The sequence below is a fragment of the Sus scrofa genome, chromosome 5, assembly GCF_054392235.1.
Source record: "Sus scrofa isolate SSC_HxYL_T2T_F1_AM1 chromosome 5, Sscrofa_HxYL_maternal_Yorkshire_Landrace_v2.0, whole genome shotgun sequence".
NCBI classification, from domain to species: domain Eukaryota; kingdom Metazoa; phylum Chordata; class Mammalia; order Artiodactyla; family Suidae; genus Sus; species Sus scrofa.
In genome coordinates, this window is record NC_139387.1 from 99,215,673 (window position 1) to 99,240,184 (window position 24,512).

The 24,512-nt window shown below is 36.2% G+C and overlaps 1 protein-coding gene across 13 annotated transcripts in view; it reads right to left on the reverse strand.

The window, feature by feature from the left end:
• The window catches only part of LOC146403580 (uncharacterized), a 688,950-nt gene that overhangs the window by 462,393 nt on the left and 202,045 nt on the right, over positions 1–24,512 (reverse strand). For 7 of the 13 annotated variants that reach the window (XR_014804413.1, XR_014804412.1, XR_014804410.1 and 4 more), the window contains exon 3: positions 2,499–2,558. The exons of 4 other annotated variants lie outside the window; for them this stretch is intronic. The gene's annotated coding sequence lies outside the window, so the exon portion shown is untranslated. Of the gene's footprint in view, positions 1–2,498; positions 2,559–22,176; positions 22,348–24,512 lie in introns of all 13 variants that reach the window. 2 more of the 13 variants (XR_014804414.1, XR_014804420.1) reach the window with 1 other exon arrangement.

Consider the following 24,512-nt stretch of genomic DNA (forward strand, 5'->3'; position numbering starts at 1 on the left):
AGAAGGATTAGGGGATGTGAAGTCAGAAATTAAGCCACAGAGGATGTCAGTGGGCAACATGACATCCCAAGCAAGCTTTTCTGGCTTCATCTCTTCACTGACACTGTTTTGACAAAAGTTATTAATGACTTCCTTGCAGCTGAAACCGATGAGCTTCTTTCAGTCCTGCATTTAACCTGTTGACCATCCCTTTTCTCAGGACAGTTTCTTCCCCTGCCAGGGGGAGTGGCTGGATGCATGGATTATAAACTCAGACTCGAATCCCAGGTCTCCACAGATTAACTGTGCGACCGCGGCATTTTATTCAGCCTCTATGGCTTGGTTTCAAGTCTGCAAAATGGTGATAACCATTCTATCTGGTTCACAAGGCTGCTGTGAAGACTAAATGTTTATAACAGTGTCTGTCTCATAATAAAAACTATATATGTGCCTTCTATTTATATCCTGTTGTACCATTTTATCTGTTTCTCCTTCTTCCTCTCTGACAGCTCCTTCTAAACGCTTTCTTTTCCCTTGTGCCCCAGTCACCACCTTAAATCTTGATGCTATCTTTCTTTGGCTTTCTTATTTTTTCCCTAAAATACCTGGCAAATGTTTAGTTTAAATTCAGCCTTCTCCTAAGTAGAAGATCCATATTTTCAACTATCTGCTGAAAAATTATATCCTCATGTGCATAGGCACTGAAACTCAATATATGGAAATATGGATTAATTTCTCCTCCCCCGGCCTTCAAAAAAAAAACATAAAAGAACACAAAACAAAACATTGTGAATGGCACCACTGAAGATATGTATATCAGTTGCCCACGTCAAAAGTATGGGAATGATTTCTGACATTTTTCTCACCCATATTCGTCTCTTCCTTGGACATAGAGACATATGGATACACATATCATCCCTTGGCCTCCGGCTCCTCTCCATCCGTTATTATTACCATTTCCTTAATTGAAGTGTTTTTGTTTGTTTGTTTTTGTATTACCCATATTATCAGCTCCTAACTGGTCATCCTAAATTTGATCAGTCACTTTCTCCAATCCATTCCCCATGGTGCAGTCTATAAGTTTTTTTCTCCGAAATGAATCTCTCTTCTTCTCACACTCTTACTTAAAGCTCTTCATCTGCTCACCCATATCCTGGAGGATGAACACTTACATCCTTCAGGTGGCATGCAGTGCCCTCCATAGTCTATCCCATAGGAACGTCTTCATCATTTTAGTTACGTTTCCAACTTTAGCTAAGCTGCAGTCAAGTCAAGAACGTAAGAGTCCTAAATGCCACTCAATCCTTTATCCATGTTGTTCTATTCACCTGAAAGACCACCTCTGCCACCAACCTCCCCACCTCAGTTTAGTTCACTATTTATTGGGACAACCACAAAAATCTGAGTGGTACTTATTTACATGTCTGGGAATCAGGGAGGAGTTAACTTATTTAGGCTGGGCTTTTCTCCCTGTGTCTCTCATCCTCCTCCTGGGGCTTGTGGGCTATCCTGCAGGCAAGTTCTTTACATGGTGATGGCAGAGGTACAAGAGGGAAGGTGGAAACACTCAAAACCCCTTACGGTGCAGTCTCAGACCGGACTGCTATAAATTCTGCCTAGTGATTGGCCAAAGCAAATTCCATGTAGGTGTCCAGAGTCAGGGAGAGGAATACACCCTGCTTCTTTGGTGGGAGGAAGGGCAGAGCCTTATGTCAAAAGGTGTGGCTATAGGGAGGAGTGTTGGGGCCAGCAATGCAATCTATAGCCCATCACTCTGTGCCTTGCCTACTGGTTCTATAGGTTTCACTTCAGCCGTTACCTCTTCCAGATAGCCTCACCTGACTCTAACGTGGCTTTTGATGCTCCCCTAGTTGCCTGTGCATGCCTACATCTGCCATTATGGACAACACTATAATTGTAATTTCCAGTATCTATCTTTTTCTTCCCACTCTACTGAAGATGCCTTGAGAATAACAATTGTGTTTTGATTTTATTTCCATTCACTTTTCTTCAATAAATACCCAAATATGTAAATGACTGAAGGAGTGAATGAATGAAAATTCATGGAAAAGGAGATAGCAGCCGGAAGCAGAGCAGTGTCAGTGAGGATAGAGAGGAGGTAATTAACATAATCCATGTTTAGGAAATAGAAGTGTCAGGGATTAGTGACACCTTATCGGGATAGCAAAGATAAGCAAGACGTGTAGGCTATTTCCCATGTTTATGGTTAGAGCAATTTGGAAAATAATGAGCCATTCACCTGGATTAAAAAAATAGGAGGAAAACAAATATTGGAAAGGAAAAAATAATAACTTAAATATAATACATACCCTTTCATTTCAAAATATATGGACCTTACAATTAAGCAGGGAGGTACTCTGAATGTACCTCTGGAGCAAAGTTTACCACATAGTATGGTACTACACATGGGAACACAACATTCCAGAAGAAACTCATAGACTGAGAAAGAGGAAAGACAACTCAGCTTAGAATTGAAAGACTTCGAAACTAGTACTCACTCTGAGTTGTCAGAGAATGCTGGGCAACTCTGAACATCACTGCAAGCTCAGTTTCCAAATCTGTAAAATGAAGACAAAACTGATATCTCTGATCTGTCACTGGTTTAAAATAAGAAAATGAATTGGAAAGCACATAGTCTAGCAAATAACAAATGGCACATAAACATTTAATAACACTCTATCACAGTTTCTCAATTTCAGTTGACATTTTGAGCCAGATGATTCTTTGTTGGAAACAGGGAGGGTTGTCCTGTGCACTTTAGCATGTTTGATAGCATCTCTGGGCCTTATCCCCACTAGATACAAGCAGCATCCCTGAATGCCACAATGAAAATGCCCCTTGGGAGAAGGGGTATGCCAAATCACCCCCAACTTAGAACCATCACTGTATCTGAAACTATACATGGAAGGTGGATAAGAGGGGTAGTCCATTTTAGGTGGCAAGAAGACATCAAGATATAGACAGGAACGTGTTTTATGGATAGCTCACAGAGGTAAAGAAAGAGACCTATATTTCCAAAGCAGAAAGTAGGTACTCCTATTACCTCTCTTTCCTAAACATGAGTTATGAACTATCATCCACAATTTCTAGGTCTCCAGATCACTCGACAAAGCAAGAACATTAACTTCTGGACTTCCATGAGACTTTTTCCCCCCAGAATCAGGAAAAATTTGGTCCTCCAACTGTTCAAGCCCAAACTCTGTCTTCCGCTATCATCATCCAAGAAATTAATCTCTTACATATACCCTGCTCTGTGTAAGGTAAGTTTGCACAGAGACGGCCAGTATCTCTAATTGGTTTGCATGATTGAGTATCTTTTTAACGCAGTCACTGTAATTCTTCCACGGCCTTAAAGATTTAAGAAGCTAGGGGTCTGTTTAAAATGGAGAGTAGAGGGAGGATTCAAAGAGATAAGAATGTTAAAAGAGATAAGAGAGAAGTTTAAAAAGTTTGAAATAAATAAGTTTTTCAAAATGAGAATGTGTTTCTTTTGGAAATTCAGAGATACATAAAGAAGAAAAATATGCTTCCAGTACAGGTCGGTCATGACAATATCTGTTATTCGGATAGTATTTTTGCCCAAATACTTTGCGGACTCCAATTAAACAGCATGATTTCACTAGAGAAACATATTTTTACATTAAATTATCTTGTTGCTCTATGTCTATGCTCAACAAATGGTTGAGCCATTCGTGCACTGATTTTCATGCCCTAGACTGGTTCTAAGGTGCAAATAAGTCAATGAGAAATAAGCTTTCACTTATGTGGAAAAATCAGCTTCCAAGTACGGTATTTTCTTAGGAGAGAAGTTTCCAAAAAAAGACCGCTGTGTCTGATGGACAGAAACTGGAGTCAGGCAGTGTGGGAGTAGTCAAAGGAACACTGAGACCCAGACAGAGGGGAGGGAGGATGTAGCGGAGGGCTTTCTGCATTAGATCATACTTTGAAGTCAAATCTACCACTCGGAGCTCCTTTCTCCTACAAGAGCAAATCCCAAATAATACTGGATCCCCAAATATCCAACTCCTAGAATAAGAAACCCATTGCTATTGATCTTTTGCCAAGACTGTCCACGGACTCAAGATTGAGAATAAACGCCCAGATAGGGAAAATCTTCCCCTTGAAACCTTGGATGGTAACTATGGGTATCTCACGTGTTTGACAGCAGGCTATCAATGATTTCCATTTAATCTATTTCACCCAAGGAAGAAGCCCTCTTGGCTGATGGAGAAGAACTTTTTAAATAATTTGTGTTTTTCCTGTGTGACCTCTAAATGGAGATTCAAGAAGATAACAATTAAGTACTAGGATCTTGAACTCAGGAGACTCTGGACAGAGGACGAATATTTGGAAGCAGCAAATCAATAGGCAGTTTTGACATAACTTTTAATATTTTTCTCTTTCCAATTTTTGTTTGCCTATATGCAGACAACAAAACAAATAGAGCAAAATTGTTGTCCATTGATAACTTAATTTGTGCTTTTCTTATTCTGACATAATATTTCATTGCACCTGAGTTAAAAAATTATTATTAAAGTATCTGATATAAATTATAGCTGGAAGAAAAGGTAATAAACTTAGAAAATAATATTTTCACAGGCATTCAACAAATTCAAAGAAATGAAAATTTACTAAACCCTTAAAAGCATCATTCACTTGCAAATTTTCATCTTGTAACATAGCTAGTGTCTGCAGAACTCATGAATTAGCCATCTATTAGCACTATTATTGAAGTAATGCACTTAAATATAATTTTATCTTTAGAAAATCACTACCAGGTTAATCTCTGCATAAGTATTTCAGTGAGAGGCAGTGTTGCACATGTCCACTGCATGCAAATTTGACCTTTAGGTTATGGACTCAAGCCCTGGAATTTATTCCTTTCCCCTAAACTTGATGGTCCTCTGAAAGTTAAGGTTTTGCTTTTAATACATATCTAAGGAACAATTTCAAGGTAAAACACTATCTCATTGGAAAACCTTTATGATTCTCACATATTTTATTGCTCAGTTTAGACTGGAGTCTTCCCTCTTAATTTAATTTTTGAATTTCAGTTGATTATCAAAGTGATATAGGAGCAGGGGGTGGATTGTAGACAAATCCCTGGCTTAAAGGATTTCAAGTTTTTGGAGAGCTGGTTTCCTATTTTAATGAAATGAGCCTGCAACACTGTTCTTTTTTTGGATGCTGCTGATCTATGAGGTAGAGATATTCAGAAATCAATTCTACTTCATGTACTGAAAAGCAGGTTATTATTGCTAAAGGGATATAGTAGCAGGGAGATAACTGAGCCTTTTCATCTTTTGTATGACTTTGGCAGAATCATTCTACAACCAAATAGTTGCTTCATTCTAGAAGCTGATAATTATAATTTATTCTGTATGCGTACACTTAACATTTGAATTTACTAATGAATATAGTACATTATATTTCTAGTCAGATTCCATATTTCTCTTGTTTGAGTGCCTAAGACTGCAAACAATTTTTGAATGTCCTATTAATCATTTGACTTTATATCTTCCTCACCATAGAGTCTTTTGAGAATAAATCTTAGTCCATGAACAAAACAAAATCATAGAGGCTGTGACCAAAAATGCAAAGTGAAATGGGGTTAGAAACTATCCAATGAATTCAATTCTTCCAAATACACTATTTCTTTACAAGAATAGTCATCCTGCACTCCCTTCCCCAGCCCCTCCATCTTCCTCCTTCTTCTTTGTAACAAATCATCTTATTGCCGTACTCATTCTTATTAATAATAATTATAGTAATAATAACAATAATAATAGTGTGACACCATACACAAGTTCTTATCATGTAAAATCTTCTGTGCAACCTCAGATAGCATTTTGCAAATGATGCAACTGCCAAGAGCTTAGTTTCCCAAATATGCAAACTGCTTACACAACTCAATATCAAAACAAAAAAATAACCCAATCAAAAAGTGAACAGAAGACCTAAATAGGCATTTCTCCAACAAAGATATACAGATAGCTAACAGGCACAGGTACATACGCTCAACATCACTGACAGTTAAAGAAGTTCAAATCAAAACTACAATGAAATACCACCTTATACTAGTCAGAATGGCCATCACCAAAAAGGCCACAAATAATAAATGCTAGAGAGGGTGTGGAGAAAAGGGAACCCTCCTACCGTGTTGGTGGGAATGTAGTAATTTAGCCATTGTGGAGAATAGTTTGGAGGTTCACTAAAAAACTAAAAATAGAGTCACCATATGATCCAGCAGTCCAATTTCTGGAAAAGACGAAAACACTAATTTGAAAAGATACATGTACCCCAGTGTTCATGCAGCACCATTTATAATATACAAGACATGGAGACAACCTAAGTGTCCACTGACAGATGAATGTATAAAGAAGACATAGCACACACATATATATATACACACACCAACCACATATATTCACATATACAATGGACTATTACTCAGCCATGAAAGGAATGAAATCATGCCATTTGCAGCAACATGGGTGGACCTAGAAATTACCATACAAAGCGCAGTAAGACAGAGAAATACAAATATCATATGATATCACTTATATGTGCTATCTAAAAAAAGGACACAAATGAACTTATTTACAAAACAGATATAGACTCATAGACATGGAAAATAAACTTATGGTTACCAAAGAGGAAAATGGGGAGAGATAAACTGGGAATTTGGGATTAATACATGTATGCTACTATGTATAAAACAGATAAACAACAAGGACCTACTGAAAAGCACAAGGAACTATATTCAGTATCTTATAATAACCTATGATGGAAAAGAATCTCAAAAATTATATATAGGTATTTATATATTTCACTGAATCACTTTATACCTGGAATATTGTAAACCAACCACACCTTTGTTAAAACAAAGCATTTGGCATATTTTGTCTCTTCTAATCCTTTGAATAACCTTAGAATTAGGTAGTATTTTACAATTAGGAAAATAGTTTCAGAGACTGGAAATACCTGAATTAAAAGCACAGCTACTAAATGGCAGAGTTTGAATTCAGCTTAGGTAGGTCTGTCTGCTTCATCTTTCATGGGGTTGAGTACCAATTTCTGAGGCATTTCTAAAATTCAGGAACCAGGGAGTTCCCGCTGTGGCTCAGCGGTAATGAACCTGACTAGTATCCATGAGGATGTGGGTTTGATCCCTGGCCTCACTCAGTGGGTTACAGAACTGGCATTGCCGTGAGCTGTGGTGTGGGCTGCAGACATGGCTCGGATCCCATATTGCTGTGGCTGTGGCGTAGGTCAGCAGCTGCAGCTCTGATTCAACCCCTAGCCTGGGAACTTCCATATATGTCACAGGTGCAGCCCTAAAAAACAGAAACAAAAAAATACCTCAGGAACCAAAGGACCTAAAATATCCAACTTAAAATTTCACACACTAAAAAAAAACCAGTTTTTCTTTCTTTCTTTCTTTCTCTCTTTTTTTTTTTTTTTTTTGTCTTTTTAGGCCCGCACTTGCAGCACATGGAGGTTCCCAGGCTAGGGGTCCAATCAGAGCTGTAGCCGCTGGCCTGTACCAGAGCCACAGCAATGCTGGATCTGAGCAGCGTCTGCGACCTACATCACAGCTCATGACAATGCCAGATCCTTAACCCACTGAGAGAAGCCAGGGATCAAACCCAAGTCCTCATGGATGCTAGTTGGGGTCGTTAACCGCTGAGCCACGAAGGGAACTCCTCTTCAAAGCATCTTCATGTATCAATCTGAATGTGCTTAACTGTAGACCTATTTGCAAGCATAACATCTATGATTTTACTATTTTTTAAGTACAAAAATAATCTTATTGTACAATTATATTATCTTAGCAAGAAAAGTCTTTGAATTACTGCTTAGCTGTGGGATATAATGTATTTTATCTTTTTAAATCTTCACTCTTCAAACTCTATTCATCACATTTCTAAAATACATAATAAAGTTTATATTGAGAAAAAACTCAAATATCTCAGGTGTGGCCAAGAGTCATGTGTGTGTGTTTCACACATATATATCTCATGCATATAAATAAAGTACATATACATTTATGAACCTAACTATTGCATACCTATAGTATCATATTTTCTTTAAGGAATATTTTTAAAATCAAAGAACATTAAATATTACAAACATATGAAAAATTAGAAAGCCAGTACTCTGTAGTATAGTCTTAGGTGTTAAAATGGAGCAAAATTAATTCTAAAGAATGAAATTGAAAGAAGATGCTCGTACTATGAATTTAAAGTGAGCATGTCTCTACTGATATCAAGTGATATTTATTTTTACAGTGAAGGAGAACAATTAACATAACATTTGTAAGCGTATACAATATAGGAACTTTTGGTTAAAAGAGAATCATCTGATTTCATATTTGGCTTTTACAATATTTCAAACTTGATTATCAATCTGGATAGTTTCTTTAAGCAAAAAGAATAAAGAAAAGATCTTGGCAGCACATTACTAAAAAGTGACTTTTTTTTTTTTTCTTATTTGCCTTGAAGAAGTAGTGTGCTCTAAAACATTTTCATGTAAACAGAGGAACAACTGACTCTTTGCTCCCACTCTCCCTCTCCGCATTCAGCCCCTCATTCTTGGTCACTTTCAAGGATAATAACTTGCCTCACTGTGAAGCAGCGTTGTCCTCAGGAATGATTACGGTTTGTGCAGCAGGCTGTTGTGGAGTGAATAAGCACCCCTAATGTCTAACACCCACACCTCCTCACGCAATACCAATGATCCCAGAGCTTTGGGGATTGTCTCTTTACTTATTTATTTATTTATTTATTTATTTATTTATTTATTTGGCTGCACCCATGGCATGCAGAAGTTCCTGGGACAGGGATCTAACCCAAGCCACAGCTGCAACCAGAGCCACAGCAGTGACAATACCGGAAACTTAACCCACCGTGTCAAGAAGGAACTCCCTTGGGACCATCTTTTAGCTCGAGGCTGAATTTATTACATACTTATCATTGATTATTTCTTCTTTAGCAAAAACTTCTGCTTTTGTTTTTTAAGACAAATGAGGGTTAAGTTTTTAAACGTGGATGATTCATTTTTTAAAATTGGGGCATTAACTCATTAGTGCCAAAGGAACTGCAGTATCCTTTCCCTTACAGATCATAGTTTGCCATGGCCGAGAACCAAATAATGTCCTGTAACCAACACAAAAATGTCCTCTTTGCAATACATTCAGTATTGGGAGGGCTTTCTCAGGAGCAATCCTGTTGAGAAAATCAGGAAGCTTTGCTGGGAGGAAGGCAATTCAGGAGGTGACTTACTGGCTTTTCGGTCTGAAACTTCAGAGTCATTTCTGTACATCTTAGAAACACTAAAACAATCGGCAGTTCTTTTGAAGAAAATGCCAGGGCTCCAGTAAGAGGAGGCTTGCTGAAAAGAATGAAGGTGCAATAGAGAGATGCGGCAGCTCTTGCAGAACTTTGTGCTATGACTCATCTGCAACCTTTTGCAAAATGTAATGTGGCAAAAGTACTGCATTATGATGATGTACCATGTGGTATCCTGGTTTGTCATCTTCACTTGACATATCTTTTATTGAGGGGTACAAGAAGAAACCCCACATTGGCTGAGAAAAATTTTTCTACTTACATCCCACACGGAGATTTAAAAATATATTCCTAGAATTTGGCATTTATAGGAACATATTTCACTTTAGTAGTTCTGGAAGAAGAGAGCTTCTTTACCCCTTGAGTATAAGAATCTATAACCCTGATATATCCACCACAAGAGAGCCAATGAGACACACCTTAATTTGGTCAATAGTGGTGGAGGAGGAGCCGAGACCAAACATTTGAATTTATTTTGCCACTTTAAGTAGACCACCAGTTTATGATCAAAAGATACAGCTCACGGAGAGCCAAATGGAAGAGAAGCAGAGGGCCAGGTATGGGGAGAGGTCACAGAGCTTCGATCTCTCTCTTTACTTTGCACCTTTATCTTTTTATGGTTGACTGGTTTATTAGTTAAAAGGATATATATTTTTTAATTTCAATATCCATTTCTATTTAAAAGGATATTTTTAATTTTTTGCCTTGTCACTTTGTTTACTGTGTTGTAATTTCATAAAATATTATATTCATTTTTTCATGCATTGAGTCAGAGCCAATTTTAAATCTTTTCTTCTACACAAAAAGTTATTGCATCATAAGACTATTCTGTCTCAAGCCCCATAATTTTTTCTTATATAGTCATTTAAGTTATCATACAATATAGTTGTTATATGGCAATTGATGTGTGAAAATGAAGAGGGAAAATATTAAAACCTATTCAGCACAAGAGTGAATGGAAAAAGGCATCATATTCCTTTCACTGTAAGGAATGGAGTAATTTCCATGGAACAAGTTTATGGATGAGAATGCCTTGCAATAAAGCTCTTTTCACATATTCAGAAATTAAATTTTACAGAGACAAATATAAACATATCTCAAGGAAAATGCTACTTAAAGCATTCAGTAGAAAATGTTCTCATACATTTATTACTATATTAGGTCTAACGCTAGGTAATGAGTCAAGTTGAAAAAAATTAAGACAATGAAATTTCTGCTTTCATGGACTAATTCTTTTTTTTTTTTTTTTGCCTTTTTAGGGCCACACTCACGGCATATGAAAGTTTCCAGGCTAGGGGTCAAACTGGAGCTGGAGCTGCCGGCCTACACCTCAGCCACCCCAACACCAGATCTGAACCTCATCTGCAACCTACACCATAGCTCATGGCAACACCAGATCTTTAACCCACTGAATGAGGCCAGGGATCAAACCCACATCCTCAAGGATACTAGTCGGGTTCGTTACTACTGAGCCATGACAGAAACTCCATTTCACGGACTAATTCTTATTAATTATACCATATAGAGATAAGATGAAAGATGGATAATTTTCTAATACAAACTCTGCAATTAACATCAGTGCTTTTAACATTAGGGGATATTATTCATTTTCTAAGTGTGATAAATATGTCAGAGATGACCCCAATAGGAAAGACCCCGATTACTTTTGTGGTCATATCAAAGTTTACTTGGTTTGATTTCTAACTAAACAGCTGGGTCAGGTAAAGTAATCATTACATATATTTTGTAATGCATATTGTGGTATGCATTTATGTACATAATGCAAAATATAAAATATTTATAATGCACATAATATATAATAATGATTTTAGTTGACAATGTGATGGCCTCGCTTGCAAGCATGCCTAATGTGAATAAAGGGGCAAAAAAATACCTTCTGCTATGTATTTTTTTCCTTGTAGTTTTTCTTCTTTGATTTCTGAGTTAATTATATCCTATCTCATCATCCTTTGGACCTATTTGAATGTAACTGCCACATTGCCTAAGATCACTTACATATATGATCGTTTCTATTAGGGACTCATAAGCTTCTCAAGATAGGAGACAGTGCAGTTTTAATCTCTGAATCTCCATACCCACGTGTGGTGTGACCCTCTCGATGGAAATGACCAATATCCAATCGATAAGAAGAACAGAAGAGAATTTAGCCAAAGTGAGGACTTCAGAGACAGCTTCTCCCATAGCGCTGAGGAACTGTTCCCAAGAAGTGTGGTTTCCAGCACTGTTTTATTTCTTGTCAGAACAAAGATGCTCAAACAGGGCAGGGGTATATTCCTTCAAGGTTTAAAAAAAGGCTGATGAGCATGTACAGAGAGAGTCAGCATGGCTGTCCACCTGGGCACCTGGGAAAGGAGCCTTATCATGGAAAGAATTCTAGTACTTACATCCCAGGAGATACTTATTTCGGTCTTCGAAACAAACATTCCTTACTTTCTTTTTTTTTTTTTTTTTGTCCTTTTGCCTTTTCTAGGGCTGCTGCTGCGGCATATGGAGGTTCCCAGGCTAGGGTTGAATCGGAGCTGTAGCTACCGGCCAACGCCAGAGCCACAGCAATGCAGGATCCAAGCCACGTCTGCGACCTACACCACAGCTCACAGCAACACCGGCTCCTTAACCCACTGAGCAAGGCCAGGGATCGAACCTGCAACCTCATGGTTCCTAGTCAGATTCGCTAACCACTGTGCCACGACAGGAACTCCTGGACAATGTTTTCTTTAGTGGTTAAAGCAGATGCACAATATATGCTTATTAGGCCACAAAACGGGCTGTCCTAGTTAGCATGATGTTTACATTAAATCATGTGTAAGGCAGAATGACATCCCCATACCTCAATATATGAAAATGTCTCCCATCAGCCCTTTCCTGAGTAAAAGTTAACTGGACTTCTTTTAGTGATGACACTAGTTATTTTATATAAAGTACCTCATTTCCTTTTCACAATAACCACAGGTTGTTCCTAGCATTTTCTCCATTTCATATTCTAGGAAGATGAGGCAGAGGAAGATTATGTAACTTGCCTATTGAAAATAATCATGTTGGGAATGTAAGCAGAATAACAGCCTGATACACGAGACTAACCTGTGTCTAACCTCTACACTATACTCTTTCTTCTAAATCCACAAATGGTTTATCACTGATTAGAACATGTTGTTTATTTTTTTCCTTTTTTTGCTGCCCCGTGGCATATGGGGCAGGGATTAAATCTGAGCTGCAGTTGCAACCTAAGCTGCAGCTGTGGTAAATGCTGGATCCTTAACCCACCATTTGGGGCCAGGGATTGAACCTGCGCCCCAGCACTCCAAAGACATCCCTGGGCCCACTGCACTGGAACTCCAAAACTTCTCATATTTTTGTATATTTCAATGAATAATTTCTGGATCAACTTTATATGTGGATAACTTTTTACTTAGACTATATTATTATTTTGTCAGTGATTATTATTTTGTCATTATTTGGCAATACATAAGAATTCTTTCTTTTCTTTCTTTCATAGGACTGATTCTAGACTTAGAATCACTTAGATTATTAATTAGAAGGACATGGAGAAATTAGATTTCCTCCCTCGCCTCAGTTTCTGCACATCACGAATAGTTGATCACATTCTTTCTTCTCATAACTATGAGATTAAAATGGTAAAAAAAAAAAAAAAGCACTTGAGAAGTTAAGGATATAACTTCAAATAATTACATTTATATTAGACTAAAATTAAGATATTTAGAATATCTGTACATCTCAGTTCACAGAAAAGTTACACAGTCTTACACCATATTAGGTCACAATATTTTTAATGTGGGTCTGCTGCCTTAATACAAATAGAAAAATAAATCCTGTTAATGGTCTAAGAATTGAGATAGATTTCATATAATAATGCTTTTTAATTGAGAAAGTTTTTTTTTTTAATATATTTTTTTTTTTATTTTCCCACTGTACAGCAAGGGGGTCAGGTTATCCTTACATGTATACATCACAATTACATTTTTTCCCCCACCCTTTGTTCTGTTGCAACATGAGTATCTAGAGAAAGTTCTCACAATGAGAAAGAGTTTTGACTGAATTGAGATTTGTGTGAACTTTGCAGATTTCTCAGCAGTTCTTGGAGAACATGCTTTTTCTGAATCATTCATAAATGAGTAATCCTTATAAGCCACTGCACACAATTTTAATTAAAATAATCACTTAGTTTATAAAACTATTTTTGCACATATACATTGTCATACGTATTTATTATGGTCATAACAATTACTCATGAGAGTTGAATACGGGCTTTTACTGTTTTACATTAAATAATTTGTAGTGAAGTATGGGTAGGAATGCTTGCTGTTTGTATTCAATTTTAGTTATCTTGGAGACTTACAAGACTATATTGTGGAATATAATTTGGGTAATCCTAAGCAAAAGCCAGCTTAGTTGTGGGCCATATGCAGCCAGAAAAAAGTAAAAGCCATAAAGCTTCATGGTTAAAAGTGAGGATTCTAGTCTCAAAACCCAGGTGGTTCAAATCCCAACTCTACCATTTAATCCTCCTCTTACAAAGAGCAAACTCCTTAAACTCCTTCTGCCTTGATTACCTTAGTTTAAAACGGAATAATGATTATACCCATAACAATTTTTTAAATTAAACTTTAAAAAAAATGTTTGAGATAATTATAGAGTCACATGTGGTAGTAAGAAATAATAGCGAGCGGTCTCACGTACTCTTCTCAACTTCCCCCAATGACAATACCCTGCAAAATGCACAACGCCGGCCGCCACCGACCAGGATGGTGGTGTGGATACAGTCGAGATGCAGAACATTTTCATCAGGATCCCTCATTTGCACTTGTATCGTCACATTCATTTCCCTCTCTCCACCGCAGCTCCCTTAATTGCTGCCCATCACTAATCAGTTCTTCATTTCTGTGATTTTGCCATTTCAAGGATGGTACATACATGAAATAATCCAGTATGTAAACTTTTTGCGTTGATTCTTTTTCACCCAGCACAATTCTCTGGAGGTTGATTTAGGCAGCTGACTATCAAGAGCTGGTTGCTTTTCATTACTTATTAGTATTCGATGGTACCCACATACTGCAGCTGAACCATTTGCCAAGTGAAAGATATTTGCGTTTTTCCAGTTCATGAATATTACAAATAAAGCTGCTATAAACATTTGTAGACAGGTTTTTGTGTTAATATAAGTTTTCATTTCTCTGGAAGAAGGCACAGCGTCTACGTCAACTTCTAGGTCATATGGTACTTGCTTATTTTTTAATTTTTAAAGAAATTGCCAAACTGTTTTCCAGACTGGCCATTACATTTCCATCAGCAATGTATAAGTGACTCACCTTTTTAACATCTTCACCAGAATTTAGTGTTGTCTCCATTTATTGTTGTTGTTTTGTTTAGTCATTCTGATAGATGTGTAGTATCTCATTTTGGTTGCATTGCTCCGATGGCTAATACGCTGACCATCTTTTTATGTGCTAATTTGTAATCTGTAGATATAATTTGCTGAAATATCTTCATATCTTTGCCTATTTCTAACCGGATTGTTTTTTGTGGGTTTTTTTTTTTTTACTGTTGAGTTTTGAGAATTCCTTCTCTTTGTCATACACATGGTCTGGAAATACGTTCCCTACGTTAATAGCTCATATTTTCATACTTTAAGCAGTGTTTCACAGAACAGAAGTTTTTAACTGTGACGAGGCCCGCTTGATGAATTTTCTCTGTTAGGGATCATGCTTTTAGGGTCAAGTCTAACAACTCTTTGTCTAGTCCTGCATTACAAAGATTTTCACTTTGGATAAAAGTGCATATATAAGAGTTCCATAGTTTTACATTTTGACCTTAAGTTCATAATCCATTTTGAGACTCACATTTTATTTTGTTTTATTTTTAACTTCCCTGGAGACTTCCTCTTTGATCCATGGGTTATTTAGAAATGTGTTGTTTAGTTTCAAAAATTTAGAGATTTAAAAATTTCCTATCTATTATCAATTTCAATTTGACTCCACTGCGCTTGGAAGATACACTCTGTAAGATTTCAAATTTTTTATTTGTTGGGAACTGTTCTGTGGCCCAGTGTATGGTCTTTTTTGGTATACTACACAGGCACCTGAAAAGACTGGCTCCCAAGTTCCCTATTCTGCATTTTTTGTGAGCCCAACTCTGGAGATAATGAAGACAAATATATATAGAATTTCTCTGTTTTATTTCTTCTGTTTCTGGTGGTTTTGTATAGAAAAAGAAGTAACTTAAAACCCCTGATATTGTTGTTAGCTAAGAAATTCGAGTCACAAACTCATTTGATTAACTCTGTTGGCAAATATTTCTGAAGTGCCTATTACTAGACCTTGAGGGTCACAGCATGAGTCAAAAATCCACCAGTTTGGTGAACAGGATAGGCTTTAATCAAATGGTCATGGAAGGACATGTAAAAACTTGAGGTCCATCCTCCGATGGACAAGTATTTAGTTCCAAGAATGCACATAACAAAGAAATTGCCCTTAGTCAGGAAAGCTCTGCTGAGCAGTATCTGAAGAATAAACAAGAGATACAGTCTGGTGTAGCTACATTTATAAGGAGAAATTTGCTTAACTTAGAGCACTTGTTCTCAAAGTGGGCACAAGATGGTAAGTTATCATGGGGATAGGAAAGTGACAGATGGGACATGAAGAGACTACTTTGATAACGTAATATTCAATATCTCTTTGAGGTCTATTTCAGCTTCTGCTGGCCAGATTTCCTCATACAAATCTCAGATAAGCACTTCCTCCCAATTTCTTCCACTTGGCCAAGAGTTACCTCACATCCTTACAAAGTACTTTTTCTGCAGAGATCTCTTCAGATGGTTTAAGATCTTATGAGCATTTCCCTTGTATTCCATCCTTTCATTATCTTTGTCCCTCTGAAGCTGAAAAAGGTGGAGTGTTTTTAAATATTAAGGAATCCATGTTTTTTTTTTTTTCTTCTGTTTTTGAGCATGTGTGGTAAAGGAGTGATTGATACTTATCGTAGAGGACAATCACGGTATTGAATATGATAGGTTTATTGGAAGGGGGATAGGAAACATGAGAAGTTATAATCAGTAGAGAAGAAAAAACAAGCACCAATTGAGATCATTAAATTCAACCTCTTCTGTTACATTTCTATGTTCACATATGCTCTCGCAATTTTTTCTTGCCAAAGACATATTAGATATATTCGTAAGTCTTAAGCACTGTTTTCCTAAATGATCTTCCTTTCAAAAAAATTATCTCAATTTAGGACCTTTGATGTCAAACAGTGGAAACTCATCTTCAAAGGTGAAAGGAATTTTCATGTCAACTTCTATCTTTATTTGTTGACAACATCCCAAGAAATTTGTTTGGATTTGAAACTTTGCAGCATTAGTCTCAGGAGAGATGTTGTTTTCCATTTGTTCCACTTTCTGTCGCTACCATTTCTCTCCCAACACCCCCACTTTTGGAAGAATAAATTAAATTAGCTCAGTTATTTTTGAATTATGAGACAGCAAAAATATTTTTTTCCTCCTTTAAAAAAGCTTTACTTCTACCGCTTTAATGCAAAAGTAGATTTAAACTTCACACTTGGCAGTATTATAAGAGGGAAAAAAAATCGAGCCAATTTTTTAAAAAGCTTATACAATCTAAAGCTTAAAACATAAGTGTTTTTGTCCTGAATTTTTGTTATCCAAATACATTATGTTAAAGTACAGGTACACAAAAAGAATATGGTAATTTTGCTCACTTTAATTAAATAAAATAATCACTGACTACCTGCTCTCTAGAAAGGGCCCCACAATCAGGGAAGGAAAAAAAAAAAAAAAAAAAAAAAGAGAGAGAGAGAGATGAGTAAGATTTCTTCCCTGCTACCAAAAGAGTCTAAAATTGAAGTACAGGATTATTATAGCACAAAGCAGGGATATAAACAAAATTTTATGAGAGTTCAGAGAAGAAACAGATCCTAATCAGCCTGAAATTCCACCACAACCATCCTATTCCAAGCAACTATCTTTTACTGTTTGGACCAAAGCAATAGCCTCCTGACTCATTACAATGATTTCACTCCTATTTTCCTTTAATACATTCTTTCCAAGTGCTCAGATTGATTTTTTTATGTAAATCCAATTATATCACTCCTTTGCTTAAAACTCTCTCCTTGTTTCTCATTGTACTTAAAATGCAGTCCAAATTCCTCATTACACCCTGCAAGTTCCCATGTAATCCAGCTCCTACCACATTCTCTTCTAGTTCTTTAAACATGCTAATGTCCTTTCTGTCTTTGACTCTTTGCCCTTGCTGCTCCCTGAATTTGGAATCTTTTCTCCAAAATTTTGCCTCAACTTGCTCCTTCACATACTTTGTGTAAGAGATCAAATATGCATATAAAGTGCTGAGAATAGTACCTGGCACACACTGAGTATTGTAGAAGTGTTTGCTTATCTCATAACTTTCCACCACATTAAAAAAAAAATAAGAAGACTTTGTGTTATTGCCTCATCACTTCACAATATATAACCCATGGTTTTTAAATTATTACTTTTTTTCTGGTTTATTACCTATCTCTTCTTACTAGTTTTAAGCTTCATAGGACAATGAATGTCAGTTTTGCTTTCATTTGGATTTTTAGGACTTAGAATAGTGTCTGATATATGGTGGTCACTTCAAAATATGCCACATGGCCTTTGGAATGGATAAGCAATGAGATCCTGCTGTATAGCACTGGGAACCATGTCTAGTCACTTATGATGGAGCATGATAATGTGAGAAAAAAGAATCTATACATGTATGTGTAACTGGGCCACCATGCTGTACAGTAAAAAACTGACAGAACACTGTAAACCAGTTATAATGGAAAAAATAAAAATCATTATATATGTTTATAAAAATAAAGTATACATGAAGATAAAAAAATATGCCACATAATTTTTTGAATAAAATACTAGTTTAAGTTTCATTAGTTCAGCTTGTTTTAAAATGAGAGGTCCTTTTTAGACAAAGAGCATGTATATGTTACTTGTTTTGGCTCTAAAACTGTGTTTATGTTAGGAGTGGGAATGGACGCGAAGTTTATTTTGGGTCTACATGATGCAATGATCACTGTGAAGATGACCCCGACTTGTAATTTTCCATCACAACGTCCCTTCTCTCCCTGCAATCTACCACTAGAACTACATACGTCTGAGATCTGAAAGTTTGCGGAGGGTTTATATTTTAATTCTTCTTTTCCCAAGCTTTATTGAGGGATAACAGACAACCCAAAATTGGTATATATTTAAGGCATACACCCCAGTGTTTGGATATAAATATCCTTGTGTAATGATTACCACAACCAAACTAATTAACATATCCAACACTTGACATATTTACAGTTTTTGTGGTAAGAGCACTTATGATCTATTCTCTTAGCAAATTACAAGTATACATTTTTAGGAACTATCATTATGCATTTGTACATATGTACATTTGATCTTTAGACATGTTCGTCTTGTACCTGAGAGTATATGCCCTTTGACCAACATCTCCCCATTTCCTTCACTCTCCTAGCAGCTAACATTCTACTGTGTATCTATGGTCAACTTTTTAGGATTTCACATGTTAGTGATCTTATGCAATATTTATCTTTCTTTATATGTTCTTTTCATTCAGCGCAATGTCCTATAAATTCATTTACAATGTCACAGATATAAGAACTTCCTTCTTTTTTAGGGCTGTAAAAATTCCTTGGTATATCCATAAAGATACATCATCCCTTTCTTTATCCACTTAGCCACTAATACATACTTGAGCTTCTTTCCACATCTTGGCTATTATGATTAATGCCGCATTGAGCACAGGTGTGCAGAGATCTCAGCTTTCATTTCCTTTGGATACATACTCAGTAGTGGCATTGTTTGGTCATATGGTAGTTATATTTTCAATTTGTAAGAAATTGCATTCTGTTTTCCACATGGCTGTAATTTACATTCCTTTTAACAATGCGCTTGGGTTCCCTTGTCTCTACATCCTCACCAACTCTTGGTAGTCTTTTATATTTTTCATAATAGCCATTCTAACAAGTGTGAGGTAGATATCTCATTGTGGGTTCTATTTGCATTTCCTTGATCATTAGTGATGACTTTTTCAAATAGCTCTATGTCTTTTGAGAAATGTCTATTAACTTCCTTTGCTCCCCCCTTTTTGATTGGCTTATTTTCTTTTTTTGCTACTAAATTGTTTGTTTCTTATATACTTCGGATATTAACCTATTACCAGATGTATGACTTGCAAATATGTTTCCCATTCTGCAGGTTACCCTTTCATTTTGTTCACTGTTAATTTTATTGTGCAGAAGCTTTTTGGTTTTGTAAAGTTCCACTTGTTGATTGTTGCTTTCACCGCCGGTGCTTTTGGTGTCATTTCCAAAAATGACATTGCTGATACCAATGTCAAAGAGCTTACTCTATACATTTTTTTCTAGGAGTCTTACAGTTTCAGGTATAACATTTATGTATTTAGTTCAGTTTAGTTGTTGTTTTTTTGTGCAAGGTCAAAGAGAAGGGGTGAGTTCATTTGCCATGTGGTTGTCAAGTTTCACCAACACCATTTATTGAAAATACTATCTTTCCCCAGTGTGTATTTTTGACATCACTGCCAAAAATTAATTGAACATATATATGGGGGGGTTGCTTCTGGGCTGCCTATTCTATTCATTGTTCTGTGAGTCAAGTTTTATGACAGAACCATATCATTTTGATTATATAGCTCTGTCATATAGTTTATAATTAGAATACATGATGCCTCCAACTTTATTGTTCTTTTCTCAAGATAGCTTTGGCCACTCAAGGTCTTTTGTGATTCTATACATATTTTAGGATTTTTCTTTCCATTTGGATTTTGCATTGTCTTGCTTTGGGTTGTATGGACAACTGAACAATATTAACTCTTCTAATCTATAAACACAGAGTATCTTTCCATTTATTTATTTCTCCTTTATTTTATCATAACCTTATTGTTTTCAGTGTACAGATCTTTCACTTCCCTGGTCTAACTTATTCCTAACATTTTATTATTTTGGGTGCTGTTGTAAATGGGATTGCTTTCCTAATTTCCCTTTCTGATAGTGTATAGAAACAACTGATTTTTATATGTTCATTTTGTATCCTGCAACTTTATTGAATTTGGTTACTACTTCAAACTATTTTTGGTAGAGTCTTTAAATTTTTTTTGTATATAATATTATGTCATCTGCAAACAGACAATTTAAATTCTTCCTTTCCAGTTTAGATGCTTTTTCTTACCTAAATCCTCTGGCTAGGACTTCCAGTCAGTACTATGGTGAAAAGAAGCTGTGAGAGCAGGTATCCTTGTCTCTTTCTTGACCGAGAGGAAAAGCTTGTAGCTTTTCACTGCTTAATATAATGGCGGCTATAAATTTGTCATATACGGCCTTTATTTTTCCGGATACATGTCTTATATATTAATTTGTTGAGAATTTTGATCATGGAAGGATGTCTAATTTTATCAAGGGCCTTTTCTGAATCTATTGAGATGACAATATGTGTTTCATCTTTCATTCAATTAATATGGTGTAACAAGTGTATTGATTTGTGTATGTTGAACCATTTTTGCACCCCAAGGATAAATCTCACATGATCATGGTGTAATCTTTTTAATGTGCTCTTGAATTTGGTTTGCCAGTATTTTGCTGAGATTTTTGCATTTCTGTTTACCATGTATATTGGCCTGTAATTTTATTTTCTGGTTATGTCCTTATGACTTTAGGATCAAGGTAATTCTAACCTCCGAAAATGAGTTTGGAAGTGTTCATTCCTCTTTCATCTTCTGGGAGAGTTTTAGAAGGATTGACATTAATTCTTCTTTAAATGTTTGGTAGAATTCACCAGGGAAGTCATCTGGTCCCAGGCATTTAGGTTTTTGGGGGAAATTTTTCATTACTGATTCAAACTTCTTGATCATTACTGGTCTTTTCAGTTTTTCAATTTCTTCATGATACAGTCTTGAATCATAAGTTTCATGTTTGTAGGAATGTACCCATTTCTCCTAGGTGATTCAATTTATTGGTATATAAATGTTCACAGTAGCCTCTTCTGATTGTATTTTGGTGGTAGAAGTTGTGAGGTTATTTCCAGCTTCCAGAACTAAAGGTCAATAATTTTCTATTGTTTAAAACATCAAGTCTGTGGTATTTTGTTATGATAGCTTGAGTGGACTAGCATAATTATAAAGAGTATTTTGCTGGATGTAGACTTCCGGGTGGAAAGGTTTTTTTTCTTTTTTCTTTTTCTTTCTTTTCTTTGCTTTTTTAATAGCACTTAATTTTTTAAAATTTTTTTAAATTGTTATTTCCCCAATACAATTTTTTTTTCTACTATACAGCATGGTGACCCAGTTACATATACGTGTACACATTCTATTTTTGCACATTATCATGCTCCATCATAAGTGACTAGACATAGTTCTCAGTGCTACACAGCAGGCTCTCATTGCTTATCCATTCCAAAGGCAGTAGTTTGCATCCATTAACCCCAAGCTCCCCATCCACCCCACTCCCTCCTCCTCCCCCGCTTGGCAACCACAAGTCTATTCTCCAAGTCCATGATTTTCTTTTCTGTGGAAAGGTTCATTTGTGCCGTATATTAGATTCCAGATGTAAGTGATATCATATGGTATTTGTCTTTCTCTTTCTGAGACAGAATAAGTTTCTATTGAACCAACAGTTCTAAAGATAACTATAAATTCTGGGTGAAAAAATAACAAACCAACCAACAAAAAAAATTCAAAAAATTTTTGACAAGACAACAGATTCTGAAAGAGAGACAAACCTTGGGAGAAGGGTAAATTTCTTGTTTCAGTGGCTTAGGTCAGTGAGGCTTCCTGAAATCAATGCCGCATGGAACAATTAAAACTTCAGTAGAAAACCATAGTCTTTCTGGATTAAAGTAGAGCTTCAACAACCAGGACAGCTAGAAAGTAGGGAGGTAGGATTTTCAAAACTAGAAAGGCAAAAAGAGGAAGTCCCAAATTATGTAAAGAAATTGCCAAATCTCTAGCTGATGCTTAAATGCAGTGACAAATTTCAGCTTACAATTTTTAAAAAAACCACTGAAATTTGAGCTGCCTTCCCCCAGAGAGTTTACAGTTTCAATTCAACCAAGCTAATTTCCTAATAAGACAAAACAATACAAAACAAAAATCAGTACTCTTCGCAAAATATAAGAGAATCCACAACATTATATCCAGACTGAAATCTAAAATTAACCAACACACAAAGAATCAGGAAAATCTGGCACATTCTCAAGAAAATAACAATCAACAGATATCGACCCTGAAATAATCCAGATGCTTTAATGAGTATAGAAGAATTTTCAAAGATGACGTAACTGTGCTTAATCAGATAAAGTCAAATATTCTCATACTGAATAAAAAAGTAGATTTCAGCAGAAAAATAAAAACCCTAAAAGAGAACCAAATGGAAATTCTACAAGTTCACAATACCAAAAACAAACACTGAATACACCTACAGAAATGAAAATGTACATGAACTTGATGACTTATTAATAAAAATGATCCAAGGACTTCCCTTGTGGTTCAGGGAGTTAAGGATCCAGTGTTGTCACTGCTGTGGCGTCATCTTGACCCCTAGCCTGGGAACTTCCACATCACAGGCCAGGGGTACAGCCAAAAACAAACAAACAAACAAAACACACACACAAATCCCCCACAAAAACAGTATGAAAAACATAAAAAATTGAAAGAATAAATAATAAATACTCATGAACCTGCGGAATAACATAAAAATGTCCAATATACACTTATTTAGAATACTGGGAGAAGAAAAGACAATGGAGCAGAAGACGAGACAGTAATGTAACTGAAGAACTAATAGCCTAAAACTTCTGAAATCTGATGTGAGACATAATTTATAAATTCAGGAAGCTTTCCCAAGTAGAATAAATACAAAGAAAACCACATCTATCCATTTCATAGTCAAAATGCTAGTTAGCAAAGATACAGAGAAAAATTTAAGGTAGAGTTTCAATATTGGCACATTACATACACAGAAGCAACCATTTGAAGGACTGCTGACTCCTCACTGGAAACTATAAAACTACAGCAGGATGTGTTTAAAGACCAATTAAAGGAAACCAAAAAGAAAACAAAAAGACAACTTACAAAATGGAAGAAAATAGTTTCAAATGATGCAACTAACAAGGGCTTAATCTCTAGAATATACAAGCAATTTATACAACTCAACAGCAAAAAAGCCAACGACCCAATTGAAAAATAGGCAAAAGACCTGAATAGATATTTTTCCAAGGAAGATGTACAGATGGCCAACAAGCACAGGAAAAAAATGCTCCACATCACTGATTATTAGAGAAATGCAAATCAAAACTACTACGAGATAGCACTTCACACCAGTCAGAATGACCATCATTAATAAGTCCACACAACTAGAGATTCTCATACTAAGTGAAGTAAGCAAAAAAGAAGAAGACAAATACCATATGATATCACTTATTTGTGGAATCTAAAATATGGCACAGATGATCCTGTCTACAAAACAGAAACAGATCATGGCCAAGGAAAGCAGACATGTGGTTCCTGGGGGGAGGCGGGAGGGAGGGGATGGATGGGCAGTTTGGGGTTTTTTTAAACAAACTGTTATATTTGGAATGGATGAGCAATGAAGCCCTACTGTAAAGCCCAGGGAATTCTGTGTCATTGGGTCACTTTGCTGTACAACAGAAATTGAAGAAACACTGTAAATCGCATACAATAAAAAATAAAATAACATTCAGAGCCATACTTGTTAGGGGTTGTGTACATATTTCCAGATAGTATCTTGGAATAGTGATGCTTAGATTTTCCTCATTTTTGTATAAAACCCTTATTTGGTCAGAAATATCCACATTGCCCAGCTGAGAAGTAGAATGATTACAGTAAGAATGGAAAGGGGAAGAAACAGTCAAAACTCTTTGATGTCTAAAATAGGCTCAAAAGAAATGGTCTGAGGAAAGAAGAACATAAATTGTACATTTAAACTGTAACACTGGATAACGATGAGAAGCTATAACCATCTAGGTTCTTACTCCTAGAAGATGGTGAGTAGGCTGGGGGGCTGGGGACTGGAGATAAGATGTTAGAGGAGGTCAGA